General features: G+C 49.3%; 1 protein-coding gene across 1 annotated transcript in view; it reads right to left on the bottom strand.

Annotated features, from left to right (window-relative positions):
• LOC147646392 (uncharacterized) overlaps positions 1–7,071 on the bottom strand; it is a 139,308-nt gene extending 132,237 nt beyond the window's left edge. Inside the window, exon 1 of the mRNA XM_086873543.1 lies at positions 6,971–7,071. The gene's annotated coding sequence lies outside the window, so the exon portion shown is untranslated. The remainder of the gene's footprint in view (positions 1–6,970) is intronic.
• Positions 7,072–10,728: the final 3,657 nt, after the last annotated feature.

The raw sequence follows: 10,728 nt of genomic DNA, 5'->3' as shown, positions 1-10,728 counted from the left end.
ACAACAAAGAAACAGCAGATGGGGGAGGGAGCCCTCCATGTGAGTCATCCCATGGCTGCCCTGGAAGAGAAGCTTCATTCCAGGCAGCCAGCAGAGGAGCTTTAGAAATGCAAATTAACACCCCTGGGGCAAAGCCTGGACAATGTACCAGGGTGTTCCTGCCTGGGGGAGGAATTGGGCTGAATTCCTCTGCCCCTCACCCCAAGCTCTGCCTGGGGGCACAGATGGAATTTGCACAGCTAAAGGCAGAGCCCATGGTGAGGATATCTGACTCTGCAGCAGAAATTGGTTAAGCTGCAAAGGAAAACTGCAAATGGACAATGTTGTGAAAACTTCACTATAAAAAATGGGGGAGAATCATCCCACTCCCCACCCCAACTTGTGTTCTCACTTTCTATGTTATCCAGGGTGAATTAGAGCACTGGGGTTTTTTTGCTACCCCAAGCGAAATCAGTTGGGAATCCAAGTATGTGCTGATTTAATTAGAGAAAAGCCCTAAATTGATGCTGCCCTGACTGGAGGGAGCACCAAAAAATGGGGAAAAGATGAATGGCCACCAGAACAAATCCTGCAACACCATGGGCCAGCCCCTGGGAACCCTAATGAATTCATATCAGGTGCCAGAGAACCCATTTATCATTTCCATGGCATAATTAGATTACAGGATGTCTTCAAAATAATACCCAACCAGACAGCTCCAGTTCCTGACTTCCCAATCAATCCACCCAGATGAGGAACACAACATTTCACCATGGGATAGAGTCACATTATCTTTTAGCAGGAAAAGGACGCAGAGTTTGTGGAAAATTAAATGACTCAAACTGCTGCTGGCAAATAGATCACAGAGGAAAAGTGGAGAAACAGATAACAAAGTATAGAAGAAAGCACCTCATGTACCAGTCCAAATGTGGAAAGGATGGGAATGGGCAACTTTTTGTGGTTCCCTGGCAGACCATGGGTTAAACGAATGCAGTTTCTCCTCTTATGTTCTACAGCAACTCTCATCTTTTCACCATGCACACACCTTGCTGAGTGCAGCTCATTCAGCAGCTGAGCAAGGGGATGCAGGGGGCAGCCAGGCCTCCTGAGCCACAAACGGCTACAAAAGGACAGCGAATGAGGGCACCGAGAGCAATCCCAAAATCAAAGAACACCCAGGAAGAAAAAACAGAGCCAATAAGTGAATCTGCTTGCAGATAGGGCCAGGGACTTGCACATAAGGAAACAATAGGAGAAAGCATCAGTTTCAGAAAATGTTACTAATTGACAAGGACCGCTGCTCTGACAAAGTCCCGCTAAATTCGTGAACTTCCAGAAGAACAAAGACTTAACAGAGCCATCAATATCGGATGTTACACAAAAGTGGGGGGGTACATATTAACCGGGACATGCAGGAGGCAGATGGGGAAGTCTGAACCTTCCAAGCACCTCCGCTAGTGGGGAAAGGGACAGGGACACGCGGCCGGGAAAATCAGGACAAAAACGAGGCCGCGTCCTCCAGCAGCTGGAGAGAGCGCATGGCAAATGCCCCACGGCCTCTCCCTTTGGGCAGCAATAAAGTCACTCTCACACCGCTCCTCGGGCTCCTTTGGCCACACAAACCTCTGGCGCCGGGAATTTTCCCGCCCAGCCCCGGGCACAGCGCAGCCACCTCCGGGCTACCGACACGAAGCGGGACGAGCCAGCGCTGCTCCGGCACCGGCTCCTGCCGAGGCCCCAGCGGGAAGGAGACCGCGGGCAGCCGCTCCCGCAGCGCCCTCACGCCAGGGCCAACACGGGCCGGCCACGGCACAAGCCACCCGCCACAGCCCCCCGCCGCCCCCTCCCGGGCCCGCAGCGAGCCCCGAGCCCCCGTAGAACCGAGCGCGGCTCCCACCTGCGATGGCTGGGGCCGCCTCCGAGCTCCGCCGCCGCCTCACCGGGCTCCGGCCGCTGCCGCCGCTGCCGGGCCCGAACAGACGCTCCGGCAATGGCGGCTCTCCTGCCCCACGGCCGCCCTGGGGGCGCCAGCGGGGCCGGGCTTGTCCCCGCTCTGCCCAATCAGCGATCGCCAGAGCCACGAGTGACGGCAGCAGCAGCCAATCGCAGACAGTGGCGGGCTCTGCACACGGCACAGCCCCGCCCCACGCTCTCAGGGCCCCCCGGGCTGTGTGAGGGGAAGGGCGGAGATGAGGAACAGGCCTGGAACGGGCCCGGCCCGAGCCGCCATTGAGCTCCCAACACAAACAAAGTTCTCCGCAGCTCCCGGTCCGCCTTTCCCTGCCCTGGGTGTTCGGTGGCTCCGGCTCAGCGGGAAGCCCTGGAGCCTCACTTCTCTCACCTCTAATTAGGTGCCTCAGTGCATAGCTCGGATTTCCCCCAAAAAGGGAAAACTGCCTGAAGCCCCTGTGGATGAGTGGGGGAGGAGAGAGATTTCTGGCAGAAAACTCCAAAAACTCCGAGCAGGATCATGAGAAGTAAAGGAAGACCCTTAAAACCAGCTTCCCCCACCCCTCCCTCCTCCCAGCTGTGCCTCCTCCCCCGGCAGTGCAGGGACACAGGGAATGGGGCCATGGTCACTCCATCCCCCGGGGCTTTTCCCGCTGCTCAGGGACAGGAGTCGTTCCCCTGCTGCACCCTGGGCTCTCTCCCACGGGAGACTTCTCCAGGAACTTCTCCAAGCTGAGTCCATCCCATGGAGAACAGCCCCTCACAGTGCTGCAGCGTGGGTCACTCTGCCACGGGGTCAGTCCTTCTGAAAAGAACAGGCAAGGAAAGCAGCTCCTTTTTAATGCCTTTATTGAGGGCAGCTCTAGGTGGGGGAAGCTCAACCACTGCTGTTCCAAATGGATGACCCAGAGGAAAAAATGTTCAATATTGCCACAGGGCAGAGCTGGGGATTCTGCCTTCAGGTGAGCCTCTAGAAGGACTCTGGTTTACTGTAAATCTTGGGTAGTCGTGGAGAGCAAATGTTGTTTAGTTATGGTGACAAAGTCCGAAACATCAGTCAGCTGCTCAATGTTCTCCCTTGCTCCTCAGTGTAGTTTGGAGTCCAGTTTGTGCCCTGGCTCGCTGATTCTAGGGGTCTTTGAATGTTAATCCCACTTCCCCTGGGCGCTACCCCCATGGGAGTTGGGCTCATCTACACACTGGGTGCTGTCATCGGTGCCATGGGGGGTGCCGGGAGCAGCAGAGGCAATAGACAAGGCCAGGTGGCATTAACAAGGCTGGTACAACAACATTGGTATTTACCAAACATGACACAACATGAGCTATATTAACAAAGAAGGCCCCTTACGGTGACAACATTCTACTGTTCAAACTGTAAAACATATTTGTGTACTGATCAGGAGGTCACGATTTGCTCTTTACAATCCTGATGCTGAATGTCTCCTGAGGAGGTCTGGTCAGGGAGAAGAATGAGCCCCTTTTGGCTGCCCCTGTTTGGACAACCTGCTCCTCACCCCGAGCCTCAGCATGTCTGACATCGCCCACCTGGGACTGACATCCCAAAGCATTGAGAACATTTATCAATTTTTGTTTATCATTAAAATCTAATTAATTTATAAAAATAAAATTTTACTTTTTATAATAATATTATTCTGTATTCTTATAACCTTGATTTTGCATTTATATAAAAGAATTGATACCTTTTCAGGAACAAAAAACATTATTGTTCTCTGGCTCTAAGTACCACAATTCCCTTCATTAATTAACTCACTTCTATTTCTCCCTCTTTATGCCAATTACTCCTATTTTTAGCCCGTTAATCATAATTTTGAAATTATTCTCAGACGGGATAAAAGGGGGCACTTTGGGGTCCATGGAGACTTTTCTGGGGAACATTTGGGGCAGCTTTGTGTCTGGGGAGGGAATTTAGAGAGAACTTGGGGGTCTGGAGGACACTTAGGGGAATCGAGTGTGCACTTGGAGGGGCATTTAGGGATTCTGTGGGACAATTCGGGGTCAGGGGGACACTTGGGGGTCAAGGGGGGGAAATCTGGGGACCCTTTGGGGTCCGGGCGGGCACTCGGGGGGCTGTAACAGGGAATCTGTGGGCCGCGGGGGATGATGGGAGCTGTAGGCGCCGGTACAATACGGTTTAAAGGTGCCGCGGAGCATCACGGGAGTTGTAGGCGCACCTCCAAAATCCCACAAAATTGTTCGTATGTCTTCAAAATCCCTCAAAATTAAAAAAAACCCCACAGAATTTATTGAAACTTCTCAAACCCTACGAAATCCAGAAACATCCCACAAAATCTCCACAAATTTCTACAAAATCTGAGAATAATCCCTCTAAATTCTTCAAGTCTCCTCAATATCCCACAAAATTCCACAAAAATCCCACAAAATTCCAGAAACATTCCAAAAATTTCCCTAAATCTTCTTAAAACCCTACCAAATTCCAGAAACGTCCCACAAAAACTCCACAAATATCCACACAATCTAAGAAAAATCTTTCAAAATTCTTCTTCAAAAGTCTTCTCAAAATCCCACAAAATCCCAGAAAATTCCACAAACATCCCTCGAAATTCCACAAACATCCCACAAAATCTCCTCCAATTTTCATACAATCTATGAAAAATCTTTCAAAATTCTTCAAATCTCCTCAAAATCCCTCAAAATTCCAGAATCATCCCTCAAAATTCCAGAAAAATACCACAAAATACCACAATCATCCTAACAAACTCTCTAAATCTTCTCAAAACCCTACCAAATTCCACAAACATCCCACAAAATTCCAGAAAAATCTTCTCAAAACCCTACCAAATTCCAGAAACTTCCCACAAAATCTTTACAAATTTAAACACAATCTAAGGAAATCTTCGCAAAATTCTTCAAGTATCCACAATTTCTCACCAAATTCCAGAATATTCCACAACATTCCAAAAAAACACACAAAATTCCAGAAACGTCCCACAAAATTTTTACATGTCTCAAAATCCCACAAAATTCCAGAAAAGCATCATGAAATTGTGGAAAAACCCTCAAAATTCCCTAAACCTTCTCAAAACACTACCAAATTCCAGAAACATCCCACAAAATCTTTACAAATTTCCACACAATCTACGAAAAATCCCCCAAAATTCTTCATGTCTCTTCAAAATCCTTCAAAATTCCATGAAAATGCCACAAAATTCCACAAAAATCCCACAAAATTCCAGAGTCATCCCACAGAATTCCAGAAACATCCCACAAAATTCCCTAAATCTTCTCAAAACCCTACCAAATTCCAGAAACATCCCACAAAATCTTTTCCAATTTCCATACAATCTAGGATAAATTCCTCAAAATTCTTCAAGTCTCCTCAATATCCCAAAAAAATCCTGAAACATCCCATAAAATTCTTTAAATTTTCTCAAAATCCCACAAAATTCTTGAAAAGCATCACAAAATAGTGAAAAAATCCCACAAAACGCCCTAAATCTTCTCAAAACCCTACCAAATTCCAGAAAAATCCCACAAAATCTCCTCAAATTCCCCATATTTAAGAAAAACCCCTCAAAATTTTTCAAGTCTCCTCAATATCCCACAAATTTTCCAAGAAAAATCCCTCAAAATTCCCAAAACATCCCACAAAATTTCCACAAATTTCCACACAGTCTCGAAAAATAACTCAAAATTCTTCATATCTCCTCAAAACCCATCAAAGTCTTAGAAAAATCTAACAAAATTATTTAAATTTTTTCAAAATCCCACAATATTCCAGAAACATCTCACAAAATCTCAACAAATTTCCACAAAATCCCAGAAAAATCCCTCAAAATTTTTCAAGTCTCTTCAAAATCCCACAAAAGTCCAGAGAATTCCACAACATTCCAAAAAAAATCCCACAAAATTCCAGAAAAATCCCCAAAAAATGTTTACATTTTCTCAACATCCCACTAAATTCAATAAAAATCCCTCAAATTTCAAGATAATCCCAGAAAATTCAAGAAAAATCCCTTAAAATTACTTAAATTTTCTCAAAATCCCATTAAATTTCAGCAAAATTTCACGAAATTGCTGAAAAATTAAAAAAAAAACCCTAAATATTTTCAAAATCCTACCAAATTCCAGAAACATCTCACAAAATGCCCTCAATATCCTGCAAAATTCCACAAAAATTCCATAAAATTCCACAAATATCTCACAAAATTCCAGTAAAATCTGATGAAATGGTTAGCGTTCAGGAACACACATAATCACGAATGATCATATGCAGGTGCTTTATTAAGAGCTCTGGGTGTCAGGGGTACACAGACCCAAATCTGACCCATCTTGGTTTTGGACTGAACATCTTTTATACTCTATCATTATATAACTCACATATTAATTACTAAATTTACATTGTTCTATTGTAAGCATTGTTTTTACCTAAGCATGGATTTCTCGTGATCCCCCCCAGCCCCCTAACATTGTTCCTCATGTTCTTTAAACAATAATTATATCCAATCATATCTAACAATTGTATCATGATCATATACTGATTACACAGGTGCAGTTTCACCTGATCTTTAGCAAGTACAAGGCCTAACATTTCCCAGGGCCTACTTTTCCAAGGCCTTTCCAAACCTAACTTCCTTTCTAAGTCCCCGAATCTTCTAACATTTTGAGACCTTTTACTGTCACTTACAGGACTTGTGCTCCAGACCCCTCACCAGCCTTGTTGCCCTTCTCTGGACATGCTCCAGCCCCTCCATGGCCTTCCTAAATTGGGAGCCCAGAACTGGACACAGCACTCGAGGTGCTGCCCAACCAGTGCAGAGTAGAGGGGAGGAATCCCTGCCCTGCTCCTGCTGGCCACATCATTCCTGATCCAGGCCAGGAGCCATTGGCCTCCTTGGCCACCTGGGCACACTGCTGGCTCATGCCCAGCCTGCTGTCCATCAGTGCCCCAGCTCCATTTCTGCCTGGCTGCTGTCCAGCCACTCTGTCCCCAGCCTGTAGCACTGCAGGGGTTGTTGGGGCCAAAGTGCAGGACCTGGAACTTGGACTTGTTAAACCTCACCTTGTTGGGTTTGGGCCCTGGATCCAGCCTGTCCAGCTCCCTGTGCAGAGCCCTCCTACCCTGCAGCACATCAACACTCCCAGCCAACCTGGTGTCACCACGGTTCCATGGGGCCCTAGAGTGTCACAATGGTCTCCAGGATTCCATGAGGCCTCCCAGCAATCCAATTTTGGATCATACTGGGAGTGACTGGACTCATACTGGGAGTATCTGAGAATGACTGGGAACACACCATGCACATCATCCCCCATACTGGGGGTGACTGGGAGCAACTGGGAGCATGCTGGGAGCCAATGGCATCATACTGGGACTGACTGGGTTGATCTAGCCAGAGGCAACTGGGACCATCCTGGGAGTGCTGCCCTGTGACAAGGATCATACTGGAGCTTACTGGGCTCATGATGGTGTTGAAAGGGAACAACTGGGATCTCTGAACACCAAAGGTTCCTTTCCTGCTCACTGAAGAAGGAGCTTCCCAGTATCCATGTGTGAGGGGACCTTCACCTGAACCAGATGCTGTTAGGAGAAAAAGCTGCCTCTGCTAGAAAATCCCACACAACAAGTCAATGCCAAGAGAGCATTTTGCTTTCACAACTTCCCTCCTGGAGCCACAGTCCTTTTGGATCACACAGCAAGCAAGAGAACAGCACAAAATACAAGGCTGTGTCCAGTTTTTGGCTGGACCAGCAAACGGAGGGAGGAATGCCAGGGTTCACTGCCACAGACTCTCCTCTTGGGGAACAGAACCCCCCCAGGCTCCATTTCAAATGCTGTGCACACCCTGCTGGCTACAAACAACCCCTTCTTTAAGAAGTTGTTGACAGGAGCTCTCCCAAATAAATGGCATCTTAATGGCAATTTTCTTTCAAAATCACCTCAGTTCCAAAGGAAGAACAGAAAGCCCACAGCAATCCCAAAGGCACATATGGTGCACCTGAGGAAATCCTCGACTTAGGGGCCCAGTAGTTAAAAAATACCCATCAGAAGCCCCAGAGTGCAGAGTGCAACCTGCAGCACCCACTTGCTGGATCATTTTGCCTGTGCTGCACACATCTGCAGACTGTCTGTCCCCCTGCCAGGACAGAAGGACACCCGTCAGGGGCTGGGCTGGCTGCTGAGAATGCCTCGGGCAGGAGGATCCTCAGGCAATGAGCAGGTGCCCAGAGCCGCTCTGACACTGAGGCCTCTGTGCCCCACAGCAACGGGAACACCACAAGGACACGGCAACGTTCCTGTGACATCACAGCAGCAGCTCCCCCAAAAACCGCCTGCAAGGTTCTCCTGGGTCACCAAGGAGCACAAAGGATCCTCCGAGGGCACAACCTATTGCTCAAGGGATCCAAGAGGAACTCAGAAAATGCAGCAAATGAGGACACCCCACAGCCCAGCCTGAACACTGAGAAGGAACAAAGATGTGACCAAACCAAAGGAAACACAAGTTTTGGTCACTGATGCTTCTGACTAAAACCAGCAAGGCTTGTTCCATCTGGGATCTTAGTTCTAGTTGTAGAAACAAGCAAGGTTCTCTACTGTCAATGTACAGAAAGCAGGAACTTGGGGGAAAGAAGGCTGAGAGTGCCAAAGCCTTGTGTGACTCCTTGGACATCCTGTGGCTGAGGGTGTCCAAGGCAATGGACTCACAAGCGGGGTCCCTGCCCTCCCCACTGACAGCTGCCATCTCTCCTTCAGCCCCACACGTGTCTCCAACAACCTCCTGTCAAGGGCCTCCATCCACACATTCCATCAGCAGCCACAGATCCTCATCCACGAGGTCACCCAGCATCCCTGAGGCCACAGCAGGGAGTGCTCCTGGCATCTGGTAGAGCACTGTGGCTTTCCTGGGATCCTTCTGGTGCCTGTGGCTGAGAGGAGTGGGGTGGATGGAACCAGGACGGGTCACAGATCAGCAGCCCCACTGCAAGCAGTGCTTTCTCCTGCTGTGTGGGGACCGTGGGGTGACTGATATTGGGACTCCTCTGGCTTTGGCTCCTGCAGAGCACACAGTGGCTCAGACACTGGGCTGAGGGAAGGGGTGCCATGGAAACCCAGCACAGGCATTTCTCTTTGGAGAGGGGTTCTGCAGGGAGAAAGGAGAAGAAGACACTTTCCTGTCTGCTGAGATTCCCCCTCCTCCTTCAGCAGCCATTCCACAATCCATCAGTACCAGAGTTCATAGGATCACTTCCATGCCAGGGAGCACAAGGCACTCAAAACTGAACCCTGCCAGAGCCCAGCCCTGCCTGCCCATTTGGAGGGTGTGGGGGAATGGAATTTCAGCAGGAGTTGACTCACAATGATACTTTGCCACTTGTGGGTTTCTCACAGCCTTAGAAGGAGTTTGAGATTTCTGTCCCCAACACCTGCTCACCCTTCAAGTGCACACACGTGCCTGGGGGCAATTCAGGTTCCCTGGAGTGGTGGCTGCTTCCCTTGGAAACAGGAGCTGTTGTCTTTTCCAGTGTGCTTAACTCCCTTCTACCTATTAGAAAGTGGGTGAGTAAAGGAAATGACCCTGGAGGAAGGGGACCAGAGCCTTTGAAAAAGATGAAACATGTCTGAATTACAAATAAAATCTATTTCATTTATTTCTTTAGTACTAATCTATTACAAACAAAAACATGTTTCTGAGCTGATTGTTGGGATTCAGGGCTTTATTTCTTGTTCTTGTTGTTATTATTATTTATTAGTATTACTTTTCACTGTCAAGACTTTTAAATCTTAGACATTAATAACAATGGCTGGATGTCACTCACTGAGAAACTTCCCTTGCTTTTCTCACTGGGATTAAACTCTACAATCAACTCCAAGTTGCCAGTGGATTCTAAAGACAGGAAATCCTTTTAATGGTGGGTTTAGTGTGGTTTGGAGCTGGGGAAGGGTCTCATCCCTTCCCAGAGGTGCCCCAAGCCCGCTCTGCTGCCACATCTGCACTCATGGCCCCTCACGGCTGCTCTGCCCTGGGGACATGGTGGGACCCCCTCCTGCCAGGGCTGAGGCTCCTCGTGGCCCCTCACAGCCCCTCATGGCCCCATAGAACCTCTCATGGCCCCATAGAACATTTCTTGGCCCCTCACAGCCCCTCATGGCCCCTCACAGCCCCTCATGACCCCACAGAACCTCTCATGGCCCCATAGAACATCTCTTGGCCCCTCACAGCCCCTCATGGCCCCTCACTACCCCTCATGGCCCCACAGAACCTCTCATGGCCTCATAGAACCCCTCACAGCCCCTCATGTCCCTTCATGGCCCCTCATTTCCCCTCACAGCCCCACATGGCCCCATAGAACCTCTCATGGCCCCATAGAACCTCTCATTTCCCCTCACGGCCCCTCACAGCCCCAGGGGCTCCTCCCAAAGGAGAAGGGCTCGGGCCCTGCTCACTCTCCTTTTATTTCGGTCCCTTCACAGCGCCGAGTAAAGAAAGGCTGAATGGAGCCTTTCGCCAGCGTTTCCCTCGGGGTTCATTGCGGGCTGAAGCTCTGTGCTGGCGCTGGCCCCAGCACTAACATCCCTGCAGCCCCCAAGGCCTTTGCTGTCCCCCCGTGTCCATTCCCTGTCCCCGAGTCCCGCCCGGCTCTGGCAGCAGCAGCAGCCGCAGCGCAGCGGGCGCAGGCCCGGCCCGGCCGGGGCTCCCGGCCAGGAGCAGCAGCAGCGCCGGCCCTTCCCACCTGCTCCTGCCTCGGCTTCCCAGGGCTTTTGCCAGGGCAATGCTGGACTACAGCAACAATCCCCCACAAACAGCCCTGATTCCTCAGGGC

Source organism: Cyanistes caeruleus, unplaced genomic scaffold (assembly GCF_971803275.1).
Source record: "Cyanistes caeruleus unplaced genomic scaffold, bCyaCae1.hap1.1 HAP1_SCAFFOLD_100, whole genome shotgun sequence".
In the NCBI taxonomy this organism is placed as follows: domain Eukaryota; kingdom Metazoa; phylum Chordata; class Aves; order Passeriformes; family Paridae; genus Cyanistes; species Cyanistes caeruleus.
The sequence above is the reverse complement of the archived record's forward strand: the minus strand, read 5'-3'. Positions and strand labels throughout refer to the sequence as shown.